The 14,438-nt window shown below is 45.4% G+C and overlaps 1 pseudogene; it reads right to left on the bottom strand.

Annotated features, from left to right (window-relative positions):
- Positions 1–7,874: 7,874 nt before the first annotated feature.
- On the bottom strand, positions 7,875–7,972 carry LOC146025484 (U6 spliceosomal RNA; annotated as a pseudogene).
- Between the last annotated feature and the right edge of the window lie 6,466 nt (positions 7,973–14,438).

The raw sequence follows: 14,438 nt of genomic DNA, 5'->3' as shown, positions 1-14,438 counted from the left end.
TCAGAATGAGAGATTGCGATCAGTATCTCTCATTCTATATAAAATGAGGGATTTGCAGTACTTTGCTAAGCAATCTAATTAGATTTTGACTGCATGCACTGACTTAGTTAGCAAGAGATATTTAATCTCTCGGAGCATACACACGGAGAAATCTGTGCTTACTTTCTAAGCAATCTAGTCAGATTTCTGAGAAAATAGCACAAATTTGCTCCGTGTGTACACCCCCTTACTTTGAGTGCCAACATCTCTGTGAGAGATATACAAAATATCCTCTAAAAAATGAAAGCGTCTCTTACATTTGTAATATAAATTCAAATAAAAACTGTTATGTAAAAAAAAGATTATATTTCCTATATATGATAAACATTACAAGTCATTATGATGAATAAACATGTTTGCTTGGCAAGCCCACATTTAGCCTTAGAGGAGCTTCCCAATGACGCTGCAGCTCCCCCTAAAGGCAGCCACAGCCAGATTCTCACTAGCAGTAAGGAGGGAGCTGCTATGTTATCAGTGTAGACCTGCTTTACATTTAAAAAAAATTGTTCAGCATCACGATGGATTGGCGGCCAGTAGGGTTTCTGGGTACTGAAATCCCCTCTGCGTGCGCTTATGAAGTATGGATTTTAATGACACTTTAAATTTGAACCATTTCAGTTGGCCCCCATCATGGTTTTTGTCTGTTGTCTGATTTTGAAGACCTACACTGATGGCAAATGGTTACCTTAGGTTCTGATCACTGATATTTATATGGTTTAATATTAATAAGCAGGATAGTTTTCATCAAGTAACTTACAATGACATGCTTTCCTTTTCCGAAGAAATATAGGGCAAAATTAGTCATATTCGTATTTTGTATATGACTGAATATGACTGTTATTGGTGTGGTATTGCATTTACACATTCTTCCGGAGCATACTGTAATTTACAAAGATGTCGTATTTACAACTTGTACTAGAATACGCCATACTTGCTGACTTTGGCATACTCCTTTCCGGGAGAAGCCCGGAGAGGAGTGAAAGGGGGCGGGTAGAGGCTTCATTTTGGGGGCGGGGTACGGGTGATGTCATCAAGCCCGGCCCCCATGTCGGGCTGAAGCCTCAATTTGCGGGTCCGTGGGTGGGGGCGGGGCTAAAAATGACGCAAAATGCCGCGAATTGTGTCATTTAGCCCCGCCCCCTCCCCGCGGACCCGCGAAAGTCATAGTTTTTAGACCGCGGGGAGAGGGGGAGCCGGGGCTGTAGGGAAATGCGGGAGACTTGCCCCCCTTCCCTGCACTCCAAGTATATATAAATGAATGGTAGGTAAAAAAATGATAACTTAATATACATTTCAAAGGTCTCCTGTGGTTTACGTGACACTCTTATTGTCTTTATTTATGGTAATTGTGTGTGGAGTTCCCAATGTGTCTGCCCAAATTCCTACAATAAAAAATTCTAATTCATTCTGTAGAAACATGTCATATGACAATGGGGAACCAAATCAAACACAATCACAAGATTCTCTCGCTGCAGAGCTGTGGTTTACGTACTCAGCCATTTCCTGTACAGCCATTTTCCCCACAAAGACCTGCATTGTTTTGTTAGGCTTCCACAAAAAGACCCATCCCACTGTCAAACAAGCCGAATCCGCAATTTGTTCCCAAACCAGGAGGTGTGAGGTCATTTTTTTACCACAAAGCACCATTATCATTTTTTTCAGCTCATTAGTATATATACAGTATGTATTTAGATGTCTGAAGGCATTTTGTGCCATAAACGCTTTGTTACTTGATGTGCTTAAGCTTATTCCATTGTTTTTTGGTTAAGTTTCTTTCCAAGACTATTTAAACTCAGTATTATAAATGAGCAAAACAGCTGTGTGATAAATAGCTGAGTGTTTTGAGACTCAAAGTAACATAGGTCATCTCTAAAGTGAGACAAATGGTAGCACACTGCTTATGTTGTATAGAACCACCCTGACCACACCATAAGTAGGGCTAGAATGTTTATGGGGGCCCAGAGCAAGTACTTTTGGTACTCTTTACCTAGCACGGCGCCCGCGATTACAATCGCGGGCGTCGGGGGTAAAAAATCGCGGGCATCGCGGGTAAATCAAAAACGGGTGCGACGCGATGCCCGCGATGCCCGCGATTTTCCCATAGGGATCAATGTTAAAAGTCAGATTGGTCGCGATTTTAGCGTTAATTGGCTCAATGCCCGCGATTTTTACATAGGAAACAATGTTAAATGGGCCACAGAGCCCTAATAGTCCCCCTGAAGTGTGAAATGGCCCCCACAATTTTTAACGCCACCCCACGAACAACGTGAACCCGGAGCGTGGCGAGCGCAGCGAGCCCGCGAGGGGCGGCGGTACGCGTCCTCCGACCTTTTCATACCCCCACTATCCACGTCGGCGTGGAGTTGAGAATAGAATAGTGTGGCGAGCGCAGCGAGCCACCGAGCCCGAAGCGTGCCGAGCGCAGCGCGCCCCGCGAGGGGACGCGGATACCTTCACAGTTATACGCGTCCCCTCAAGGGCTTTACAGGTGTCCGTGGCGACGCGGACACCTGTGAAGCCCGCGAGGGGACGCGTTTACCTGTGAAGGTATCCGCGTCCCCTCGCGGGGCTCGCTGCGCTCGCCACGCTTCGGGCTCGGTGGCTCGCTGCGCTCGCCACACTATTCTATTCTCAACTCCACGCCGACGTGGATAGTGGGGGTATGAAAAGGTCGGAGGACGCGTACCGCCGCCCCTCGCGGGCTCGCTGCGCTCGCCACGCTTCGGGTTCACGTTGATCGTGGGGTGGCGTTAAAAATTGTGGGGGCCATTTCACACTTCAGGGGGACTATTAGGGCTCTGTGGCCCATTTAACATTGATTCCTATGTAAAAATCGCGACCAATCTGACTTTTAACACTAAAATCGCGACCAATCTGATTTTTAACATTGGTCCCTATGGGAAATCGCGGCCATCGCGGGCATCGCATCGCACCCGTTTTTTAGTGCATGCGATGGTCGCGATGGTCGCGATGGGCGCCGTGCTAGGTAAAGAGTACCGTACTTTTTGTTTGGCCACTACTAGTAAAACTGCCTTATGCCACACAGGGCCCCAATTATGCACATTAAGCCGCAATGCCCCTGGATACACATTATGTCACACAGTGCACTTCTATAAATATTCAAAATCAAGTTGTCAACTAGAAAGGCTTATTTGATGTTGTTGACTGGTTTATCTTTCCAGGGACGTGCAGTCAGGGGAGGCAGGGGAGGCAGTGCCTCCCCTGTCATTAATGATTAAAATAATACAGTAACAGAGATACTTATGACACATATTCACATATCTTCTTTATAGTAATTTAAACCTTTTTTATTACTGCATTATTTATTTTGGAGGCACCAAAAGCAGTGCCTCCTGCTGCCCATTAGAATAGCTGGAAGCAGGGGGTGGGCAGGGGGCCGGGACATTCAGAGGGCTGTAAAAGTCCATTAAAAAATCTATTGGAAGCGGCACCTTAACAGGTGCCTCAGTGACAGGGGAGTGCTTTCACCCAATAAGAGCGCACGTCCCCGTCACTAAACCTGATGTGATTGGACAGTGGCAGAACTACTCTGGAAGAATAGCGGCTATCACCCCCCCTCCCCGCTGTTGAGAGTAGTGGCTATCTCCCCGCTCCCCCCTGTATCGCTGGGGTACCCACCGGGCAACATGCTTTGAAGGGGCCTCTTCTCCCTTGCTGCTGTGTCCCAGCTGTCTCCGGTGTTCCACCCGCTGACGCTTCCTGACCGTCGGGCTGCGAGTGTGCTGCGCTGCGGGAGTGCAGGTAATAGGATCTGCTCATTGACTTATAGTGCATACAGACAATGTGGTTATGTGCTGGGGTAAAGTGATCTGCCCCAGCTGTAAGCCGACAGGGAGGCAAAGGTGTCCACAGCTGGTGGTGGAGGACGGAGGTAGCAGTGTGTTGGCTGCTGCTGTGTCCCGACAGGGAGAGGTGGAGAGGGGTGCTGGCGGCTGCCACTGGTGTGGACAAGGAGGTGATTGCTGGCTGCTGCTTCTTCTCCGCGGAGGAGTTGTTCTCATTCTGGCAACTGTGCTGAGAGCTGAGGTATTGGATCCATTGTATATGTATATTGTATTGTGCAAGCTAGCTGCTTTGTATGTATTAATATACTGTGCCATCCTGTTGTTTTTGTGTGTGTATCTTCCTATTGTATTGTAAATCATGCAGAATCATGTGTGTTAGTGAGGGGGGGGCAACATCTATTTTGCCTCTGGCATGGGCTGTCACTGTCATACTGTTATAGGGAGAGAAGAAGAGAGCAGCAGCACTGGTGCACAAGGGTGTCGGAATAGGAGCAGCAAGGGGGCAGCTCGCCAGCCAAAACAAAAACGTTCTGTCACCCCTGCCGGTGAGGGCACTCAGCCACTGATTTGCTGAGGGTGGAGTACGGGAGACTGGCCCGGGTGCCTCACCAGCCACTGACCTCACCGCACGCCACTGTATCTTTCATATAGTTTGCAACTCTGAATGAATGTTATTTATATTATTACATGTATATTTAGGGTATAAATTGCTGATTACTCTAAAAGACAATTTCATTTAGAATTCTCTCCCTGTTCTCACGAGAGTGATATACTTTGTTGCTATTCATCATGTTGACATACTTGACAATGTTGACTATGTTGACAATTATCATTTAGGCATTGATGAAATGTTAACATAAATAGAATGTCGACAAAATGATACTGGCGACTTTCCTGGTACACTGGATCTGACAGCTCCAGCGGTGTCTTACAGCAGTGAACTCCTGATGACTTCTTACTCATAGTATGTTGCTTCCATGGGCATGACTATAGTGGGGGGTATTTACTAAGATGGACGTTCTATTCAAGAAGGGATGTTGCCCATAGCAACTAATTAGACTCTACTTCTAGAAGATAATAGAATCTGATTGATGCCCATAGCAACATCCCATTTGAAATAAAACTCCCATCTTAGTAAATAAACCCCAGTGCTTGCAAGAGCTGTCATTGCTATGGGTCCAGAGGCTTTCAGGGCCTGAATCCAGGTTATAAAGTTGCATACCTACAGTATTTTCCAAATTTGCCTGCTAAGCAGTTTGATCTGATCCACTGCCCAGCCTGAATTGTGGGACATTACATTATCAGTGAGATGATTGTTCACTGGATGTTATTATGATAAGGGGGCTTGCAATGTGGCACAATATGAAATATAGGGCACCTGAATTATGCATCATTTGAACTGGATGGCCCTCTAATGTGGATGTCTGAATGGGGCACTATAATGCCAAATAATATGAACTGGCGGAACTGTACAGTATGTCATATTATGAATTTGACATACTGTGTGGAATAATATGTAACGGCAGCCCTACATTGTGACATAATGTAAACTAGGGAACTATGATGGGTCAGGTAATAAATTAGGGCATTACTATGAGGCATAACAATGACTAAGGCACTATTATGGTTCAAAAAATAAACTTGGGCATTATTATGGGGCAAAAAAGTCATAACTGCCGCGGAGCGTTATCTTTCGGAAATCATTGGGGCAGGGGCCCCTTCAATATGTTGATATTCGGCCTACGAAATTCAGATTATGGCCCTGGGAGATTCTGGAGTTGCCTATATCCCTTTATTGCCTAACCCACCGACCCATCCTGTACCCTAACCATAACCAACCACTGCTGCAGCCTAACCCCAACTGTCCAGTCCCAGTAGAATATCAATACTTTACATTTCAACAATGTCGACATAATAACTGTTGACATTGTAAAGTTCAACATGACAACTACATCCCATTCTGGTTTCATTACAGTATGCTCAATGTGAACTTCTCTTCCTGTTCTCTACCTCTTGTATGTAATAGGTGCTTTCACATTAATTTACTTTGTCAGTTACTTACCGGTATGTTTCTTTCCAGGTTGTAGAACTGGAAATATCAGAAATATGATTAAGACCGGTGATCCCCGAAGATGCAAGTGTTCATGATAATGGCTTTTATCTCCTTCCACTGAAAAGTGAGAGCACTTAGGCTTTTTTGCAATGTAGCTTCTCAGCTTCCTTTGGCCATATCATCCAGTGAGAATCTCTAGTGTTTCTGAAGGGTTCTTGAATGGAATAATGTGGGGAAGTTCGTTTTCGTACAGGTTCTCAAGGTTTGAGAGTGTTGAGTCAAGTGGCATTTTAAAATGTTTCTGTTGATAAAAAGAACAATGAACACTTCAAGTCAAAAAATATCAGCTCTTTGGGCTTACGTACGGGGCAATCATCTGCAGGGAACACACTTTAATATGAGAAAGCCGCATTTATTCTGTGTGTAGGTGAAAAACAATTCTGAAGAGATTTTGAAATGCATTATACTTTCAAATTCATACACACATTTTACCTTCATTTTGATACCATAAATATTCACAACAATAAGCACACAGGAGTTAGTCCGACCCCCTCAAATATTAATAGTGTATATAGGCCCTTATTCTAATTGATTCAGTTCCCCTGTGTGAACGAGCAAGCACAGGGAACTACGTGTTGCCGACCATTGAATGATTTTCTCCCCTTTGGAAATAAAGGTCAGCATGAACTGACTTTTATTTTTGCCGCTGATTGCCAAATACGGCAGGAGCACTGACATCATGTGATGTCAGCCACTGGCCCCAAACAGGCAACACTGCCCCAATCAGGCATTCCCCCTGCCCACCTCTCCTCCTTCCTCTGCCCATGTGAATGCCTTGGCGAGTGTGATACGAGTGTGTATATATATATATATATATATATATATGTGTGCGTATATCTTACTGTAAACCTTGGGGTCAACAAAGGGCTGGATTCAGAGATGGACATAGTTCAAAATATGCTTATGCCGAATGAGATACCTGGGGATAAACATGGCTCCTGCTGTCATTGCCAATCCAGAGTGCTTGGCCCTGCATTGGATCATCTGCAAGATCATTGACCATCTGAGGAACCCTGATGTTATCTAGATTGGCCCTCGCAGCTCCATAGGTGAGGCAAGGAAGATCCAGACCCTGGCACAGTCCCAGAAACACTGTCAGCTCCATCCACTTTCTGCCCCCAAGTAGCTGCATCTGTCAATCAGGCTGCACCCCAGAGACCATTGCATGCAACGACACAGGACTTGTTCTGCACATGCACATTCCCTCCAGAACTCAGTGCATGATTCTTATCCTCACCTTCAAAGGATCAGCTCTCCTGCCCACCTCTTCATACATCTCTGCCCTTGTTAATATGTGTACTCATTCTCCACTGTGATCTGCATTTGACCTACTCTTCTCCTAGCAACCACCACTTATGCCTACCTCCAAGATTTAATGAGTGCTGCTCCCCACTTATGAAAGGCCTAACATTCCCTGACCACACTTCCCCCAACCTTTAGGGCGGTATTCAATCTCGGGTCATGACTGTTGGGCTGGCCTGACAGTCATGACCCGGTCCTGTTCTCATCCTGCTCCAGGTGGGATTCAATGTCCCGCCTGCTGAAAGCTGAAAAAGGGGTGTGGCCACAAGATACAGCTTTGGATTGTCGAGATACAGGTGGGAGCTCGACAATCCACGGCGGTTCTTGGCAAAATGGGCCCGACTGCCGAAATGTCTGTTCAATGCTGTCAGGAAAGATTGAATACCCCCTTATGTCTTCAAGAGAATTTCCCTCTTAATATTACTCCCTACCTTTCTACCAGCTCCCGTTCCATGTAATTTCCTGTCTCACTAACTTCCATTGTCTCTATGTAGATGGTAAGTTCTTAGTTGTAATGCCCTTTCTACCCTTTGTCTCACGCTTGAGCCTCTTTGTTGTCATCATCTGTCCTTATTCTCTTTATATATGTGATGTATTTTATATGGATTAAATGTAAAACTCTTGAACACTTCACAATTGTCATCCTTCTAGCACCATCATTATCTTCTCTGTATCATTCCAATTTCAGAACATGTTTTGCTGACGTGAAAACCATATTGTTTCCCATTCTTCAAATATGGCCTATTGATGGTTCTTCTCAATTCCCTGATTAATGTTTTCCCCTTATTAGCTAACAAATTTGTAAACACTATAAAGTCTGTGAGGTACTTGTGAGTTATCCGGGCGCCCGATTTTTGATCGTGTCACAAAAAATCGCGTTGCGTCGCATCGCATGTTAACCAAATGGCATGCGATGCGACGCGATGAGAGCAGCACCCGATTTTAGCACTGGACCCGATTTTAACATTGGAATCAATGTAAAATGGTTCCTGAGACCCGATTTTACATTTATTTCAATGCAAAAATGCCCAAAACCCCCAAAAAGTGTCAAAACTGAAATCCCATCCCCATTGTTAACGCCACCCCACTAATGACACCAACCCGAAGCGTGGCGACCTTTTCATACCCCCACTATCCACGTCGGCGTGGAGTTGAGAATAGAATAGTGTGGCGAGCGCAGCGAGCCACCGAGCCCGAAGCGTGGCGAGGGGACGCCGACACCTTCACAGCTATCCGCGTCCCCTTGCGGGCTTCACAGGTGTCTGCGTGCGCTCGCCACGCTTCGGGCTCGGTGGCTCGCTGCGCTCGCCACACTATTCTATTCTCAACTCCACGCCGACGTGGAGTTGAGAACGCTTCGGGTTCACTATGATAGTGGCCTGGTTGTGAACATCCAATATCATTCATCAATATCATTCATATCTGACACATTAAGGACAACAGAATTTAAGGAATAACTGTATTATCATATATCAGCAATAAATTAGAACAACAAGAACACATATCATACAATCATTAATAGGCGTAATTACTTAGCCAACAAACTTAGTGCATGTAGAATGCGGTTAAATGGGCTGTCACCCGCCAGGCACTTTCGCCACACAAATTCTTGCATGTAAGAGTCAAGGTGATGGCGGGCTGTGCCCCGCTGCCGTTTGTTACGCCACTTTGCACACCCCCATAGTCTTTCTATATTTTGTGTGTGTGCTCCAGTGTCCGGGTCCACAAAGTTATATCTATGATTGACCCTCAAGTGATTGTATCCAGCCCGCTCCAGTTCTGCGGTATTATAGGCACGCCAGCAATCGCTTACAATTGTAGTGCCAGCCTCGATATGCTCTGCAATTGCGGTCATCAGGGTCGTCGCATCTCTCTTTTCCACAGGCAACATGAAACATTCCTCTGTTTCGCGACACACTCCTCCAAACACCCACTGCTGTGGGAGAACTCTGCCGACATTGGCTTGTCTCTTTGCGAACAGCGACTCATCTATCTCCACAATTTTGCCTGCTCCACCAATCCGGCGTTGAGGCTGGGACATGAGGTCGCATTGACACGCCTCCCGCATCAAGGCGTTGTAAAAGATAGCCGTCTTATTGCAGATATTTAGATGTTTGTCACAGAAGTCTATGGATGTCAGTTCCTCACACCAGCAGAAAATAAATCTGAGGATTGTCATAAATGGAAGTCTGCATCCAGGGTAAAATAGTGAGGCCCGCAGACTTTGCTTTTTGCCACAGCTTTTTATATAGCAGCGCCATTTCCGCTCCTTCACGGACAGGCGCATTGGGTGTCCATTTGGACAGGTAGCTGTTGATGGAAGAAGCCCATTGTCCTGCATGAACTTCACAGTATCCTCTTCCGTTTTGGGGAGGCTGAAGATACTGCCTGGCAAAGCCATACCGTGAAATAGGATGTAAGGGGCAAAATGGGCCAATATCCCAAGAAATTTAATGCAAATTTGTGAAAAATCACCTCACGTAAAGTCTCATACACAGCACCACAGCAAACCACTTCTTTTCTCCTGTCAAAACTCCCTCAGAGTGAAATTGTGCCAGATGTGGCAGAGGGCGGGATTACAATTGGGCGGGATGGGTTAAAATCACGTCGCATCGCATCGTGTGCCATTGTATACCATACAATGGCATACAATGCGACGCGTTTTTGGCTACAAGGAAATTTCAAGGGAAATCGCGTTGCATCGCGTCGCATCGTATTCTTAATGTACTGTCATGTTATTTCAACATCGGGCGCCCGGATAACTCACAAGTACCGTCTGTGAATTCTTGATCGCGACTGTTGAAAAATGACCGTATTACGGTGCTATTACTGTAAGGCTTCTTTTTGAACTTTGTTTTGTGAGTACATTATTTCTATGCCATTTGAGAAAGTTTGTGTACTAGCTCAAATGCTCAAATTCACAATTTAGAAAATAATAGGTTTAATTTCTCATCAGTTCTCCGAAAGATTTCTCTCTCCCACTTTGTGTGCCAATTAACTGTGACATAAGAAAAAAGTCTTTCTAATATTTATGAAAAATAGTGTTGGGGAGTTTATCAAGGCAGACAGAACTGGGACGATTTTCAACAGTACATTTATCTTCAGCATCCTACGTGGTTAGCTTAGTGCTGGCTGTAACTATAGCTACAGAGCCGCACACAGTTTGTATAGATGGATGTTTAAGAACAAAAACACCAATGCCTGGAAATTACTCCGCAATGTTATTTATTAAATCAGACTGTGGACTTCTATTATTAAAAAATAAAACTTTTTTTATGAAATACATTTTTCTGTTCTAAACCTAATGTGGGTCCTTTAATTATACTGTATAGATCTCAGCCATATCTCCCATCTGTTCCGCATTCAGCGGTAGAGTACTGTTTTCCTAGGTCTGCCCTACTGCCCCACCTGCAAGCTGCATTCCGAAGACATGGGTGTCAATGTAATAGGATTATTTTAGACACATAAAAAACAACCAAATTGCTAATGTCAAATGTGATTCCAAAAATATGGTGGACAAAAGGAGTATGGGAACCAACACCAGACTCCAATAGTCAGCATTGTAATGCCACAGCCAGGGTACACTTTTTATACAAGGGTGGCCTGGGGGACCTTGTATAAAAAGTGTCCCCCTGCTGTGGCATTACACCGCTGGCTGTTGGAGCCCGATACATAACTCGGTGATAGGGGAACCCTATTCATTTTTACCCCGGTATTTCTGGAACTAGGACCTTCTCAAAGAGGCTGGTAATGCTTGTGGGGGGGACCTCATGTAGTTTTTCTCTTTAATTTTTACTTTTAGACACTTTTTCAGACAGAAGTATGCACGGATCACACTAATCTGTGCATGCATCTCACAAACTCACCATCCAGACCCAGGTCTATTTTTCTGGAGATTTTTGGTAAGGTTGTAATTTGCGATTTCCATACATTTGAATGAGAAAACACCTGAATGTAATTTTTGAAGTGAGATTTTTTTAGGGTCATGGCAAAACATGCAATTTTTCCACAAATAGCACCCTATTATACAGTATGTGCAATTTGCAGAAAACATACTATTTGTTGCAAAATTTACCCAAAAAATCGCAAATGTTACATCCTATTACATGTGCCCCAAGTACTAAAAAAATATCAACAGTTTGGCGCATTATATTAAATGAAGTCTTGTGTCAATAGTTCATACCTCTACTGATGATTCCTTATATTTTTAATTTACTTACTTGTTCAGACAGTTGAAGTATACATATTGGTCACATTGGTAGATTTGATTTAGGACTGGGAAGCAGCTATTACAATCCACAATATAGATCCACTAAACACTGTTCCCCACTATACACTGTGCCCACACACACCCCCACTAAACACTGTGCCCCCACTATACACTGTGACCACTCTCCCCCATATGCACTGTTCCCCCACTCCCCCCACTATGCACTGGGCCCCACTATACACTGTCCCCCACTCCCCCCACTATACAATCCCCCCCCACTCCCCCCCACTATACACTTTGTAAGTTTAGCACTCTCGCTCACCTCCAAATATGTGCTCTGACCCCTGACTCCCCCCCCAACTATGCACTTTGCAGGGTGAACAATGACCCTCACCTCCAGATGTGTTTTCTGGCCCCTTGCCCCATATATACTGTGCATATTAGTCCACCGTGACGACTCTCCCCACCACCACCACCACCACACACACACACTATACTGTGCTGTGTACGGTCTCTGTCAATATGTCCTCTGTGTAACACCCTACTCACTCTGTAATGCTGTAATGCACTCACCGGGTCGCTGGTGTAGTGTTGTACCTGGTTTCCAGATGATGGGTGGGTTCAGCACTCAGCAACATCTTCTTTCTTAGCAGGAGCCTGTAGCAGAAGGATGTACACCCCAAGCAACACACCAACACAGTATCTAGTAAACAAAGTGATGGCGACAATAATATTTATTAACCAGGAATCAATTGGTCACCTGTAAGATTAAGCGTGGTTATTGCCAAAACACAAACAATAATCCTCAGCACAATACACTGTTTCGATGCAGCATTCAATTATGACGACACTGGTTATGCATTCAAAGGACCACATAAGAACTTGTAATGGTCTATTCACATAAATCTTATCTAGCAATTAATCATTTAAATCTACATATCAATATTCAGACACTATAAAGCCTGCAATAACATATCACTGAAACTGGCAAAATATATAAACTGTCCACAAAATAGCCCCTACTGTTTTTGAGTTCAGTCCGTTAGTGTAAGTGCATTTTTCCAAGTAATAAGATTTTCTGAGGAGGCTGAGATGCAAAGTTGAACCGTGCACAGTTATTTGTATTCCAATAGGGGTTGTTAGAAGCATACAAGTTTAATGTATACTAGAGTCAGCAAATAGAGGGCACTGTGGAGCACTTTTCCTCAATGTACGACAGGAGCAACAAGTAGAGGGCGCTGTGGAGCACTTGGATTAACACACTGTATTTTCAATGCATAAAGTCTTTCAGCAATAGGAACACTGTATAAAGATTAAACAGCTCAGTCCTGACTTGTACAGTAGGTGAAAGTAAATACACAGTCTCTCCTTAATTCCACAGTAGGGCCTTCAATACAGTAACACTGTCGGAAGTAATGGTAAAACTTATTGGTATGCAGCCCACACACTTCCAGGCTAAACACTGTCTCTAGTTAGCACTCTGTCTGACATGCTGAGCATCTTCCAGTGACAGGCTCCAGAAGGCTGGAAAATTTACAGGGCAGTCTTTGTTGGAGTTTATCCCCATAGGGATTTGCATGTGACCAGGGGGTCTGGAATAAAGGCCAGTACCTGAACGGATTTTGGGCTCCTGCCAGTATTGTCTCCTTGCAGCTTCCACTGCTGTCTCTCCCTCACTCTGCTCCTCGACACTCGGCATGCCTGCCCTCGCAGTCTGAATTAAGCAGGGACTTCCTCTCTCAGCACAGCATGCCTCCTCTCCACATGCTGCCTTCTCTCCTCTCTTCCTGTCATGCTGCCTGCCTGGCTGACCTCTCACCTCTCCTTCCTGCATCCCAGCAGGCTTCTCTCTGCAGAACATAGATCAGAGCAGCCAGCAGGGTCCTAGTGCTGGCCAGGTTAGTTTAACCCCTTGCAGCCCTGATAAAAGGGAAGGGGTTTTACTGGGCAGCTATTGCTACCATTCATAGGTCCTTTAAGGGGCACAGGGGCACCTGGAGTGGGGTGCCACATACCCCCATGCTGGAAATATGTCTGTCCGCAGGCAACCAAACAGGGACATTAACTACTGCACAAAGTCCTTTCAATGTCCGTGACAAACATTTTAAATAGTCAAATAAAACAGGTACAAACAATTATACATTCAATAACAAGTACGCATTACTACCTTTCTGCTCTCACCTGGCTATCTAAAGTGGGCTCCCTGGGTCAACCATCCCTCTGCCACAGGACTCCCATCCCTCTGTGGTCCAGGTGCTTCAACGACGTCCATGGATGGCGCCCACTCTCACGGTGTGCAATCAGCTCTAAGCACATCTCGCCTCTTGGATCTCTGTATCGCCTGCTGATTCCTGAAGGCAAATTCCTCACCAGATATGGTCGTGTACTTGCCATTTATTACAGGCTTCACTCTGGTGGGACAGGTCTCGGCCTTCTTATCTCTCTCTTTAGCGTTACTTTCTCAGCCTTGGGTTCAGGCGTTGGCATCGCTGTTTCCGACCATTCGGCTTTTGACGGCTCCACTCTCTGTGCCACAGCCACGTGGACCACAATTTCAGGGCTTCTCTTCGGGTCGAGCACCCTGGCATTTGCAGGCCTGAGATTTGCCACTCGGTAGTCGGCATAGTCCATCCTGGGTATATACTCCAGCGTCAGCTCAGGGGAAAGTTGAGGCCTGGTCGCTTCTTGCCAGTTCTGGTGGACTGCCTCACTTTGCACAAATGGTTTCTCGCTTTCTCTCAGTGGTTTGCGCTGCCTCTTGATGTCAGGTTCTGGTGGGCGGGGCATCTGTACTGGTCGAAGAGGGTTGTTGCTAAGCCTTTCACTCTCACTCTTGACCGCTCTTGTTTCTGGCTCTACTTCTGCTGTGGCTGTACTCTTGCTGGTAGTACGGTGGGGGCACTCTATAGCGTGGGTAGCGCCAATGTTGGCGTTGCTCTGCGGCGTGTCTGTTGCTTTGCACCAGTGT

The sequence above is a fragment of the Crinia signifera genome, chromosome 7 (genome assembly GCF_055691185.1).
Source record: "Crinia signifera chromosome 7, ASM5569118v1, whole genome shotgun sequence".
Taxonomy (NCBI): domain Eukaryota; kingdom Metazoa; phylum Chordata; class Amphibia; order Anura; family Myobatrachidae; genus Crinia; species Crinia signifera.
Note: the sequence above shows the minus strand (reverse complement) of the source record. Positions and strands in the feature narration are given on the sequence as shown.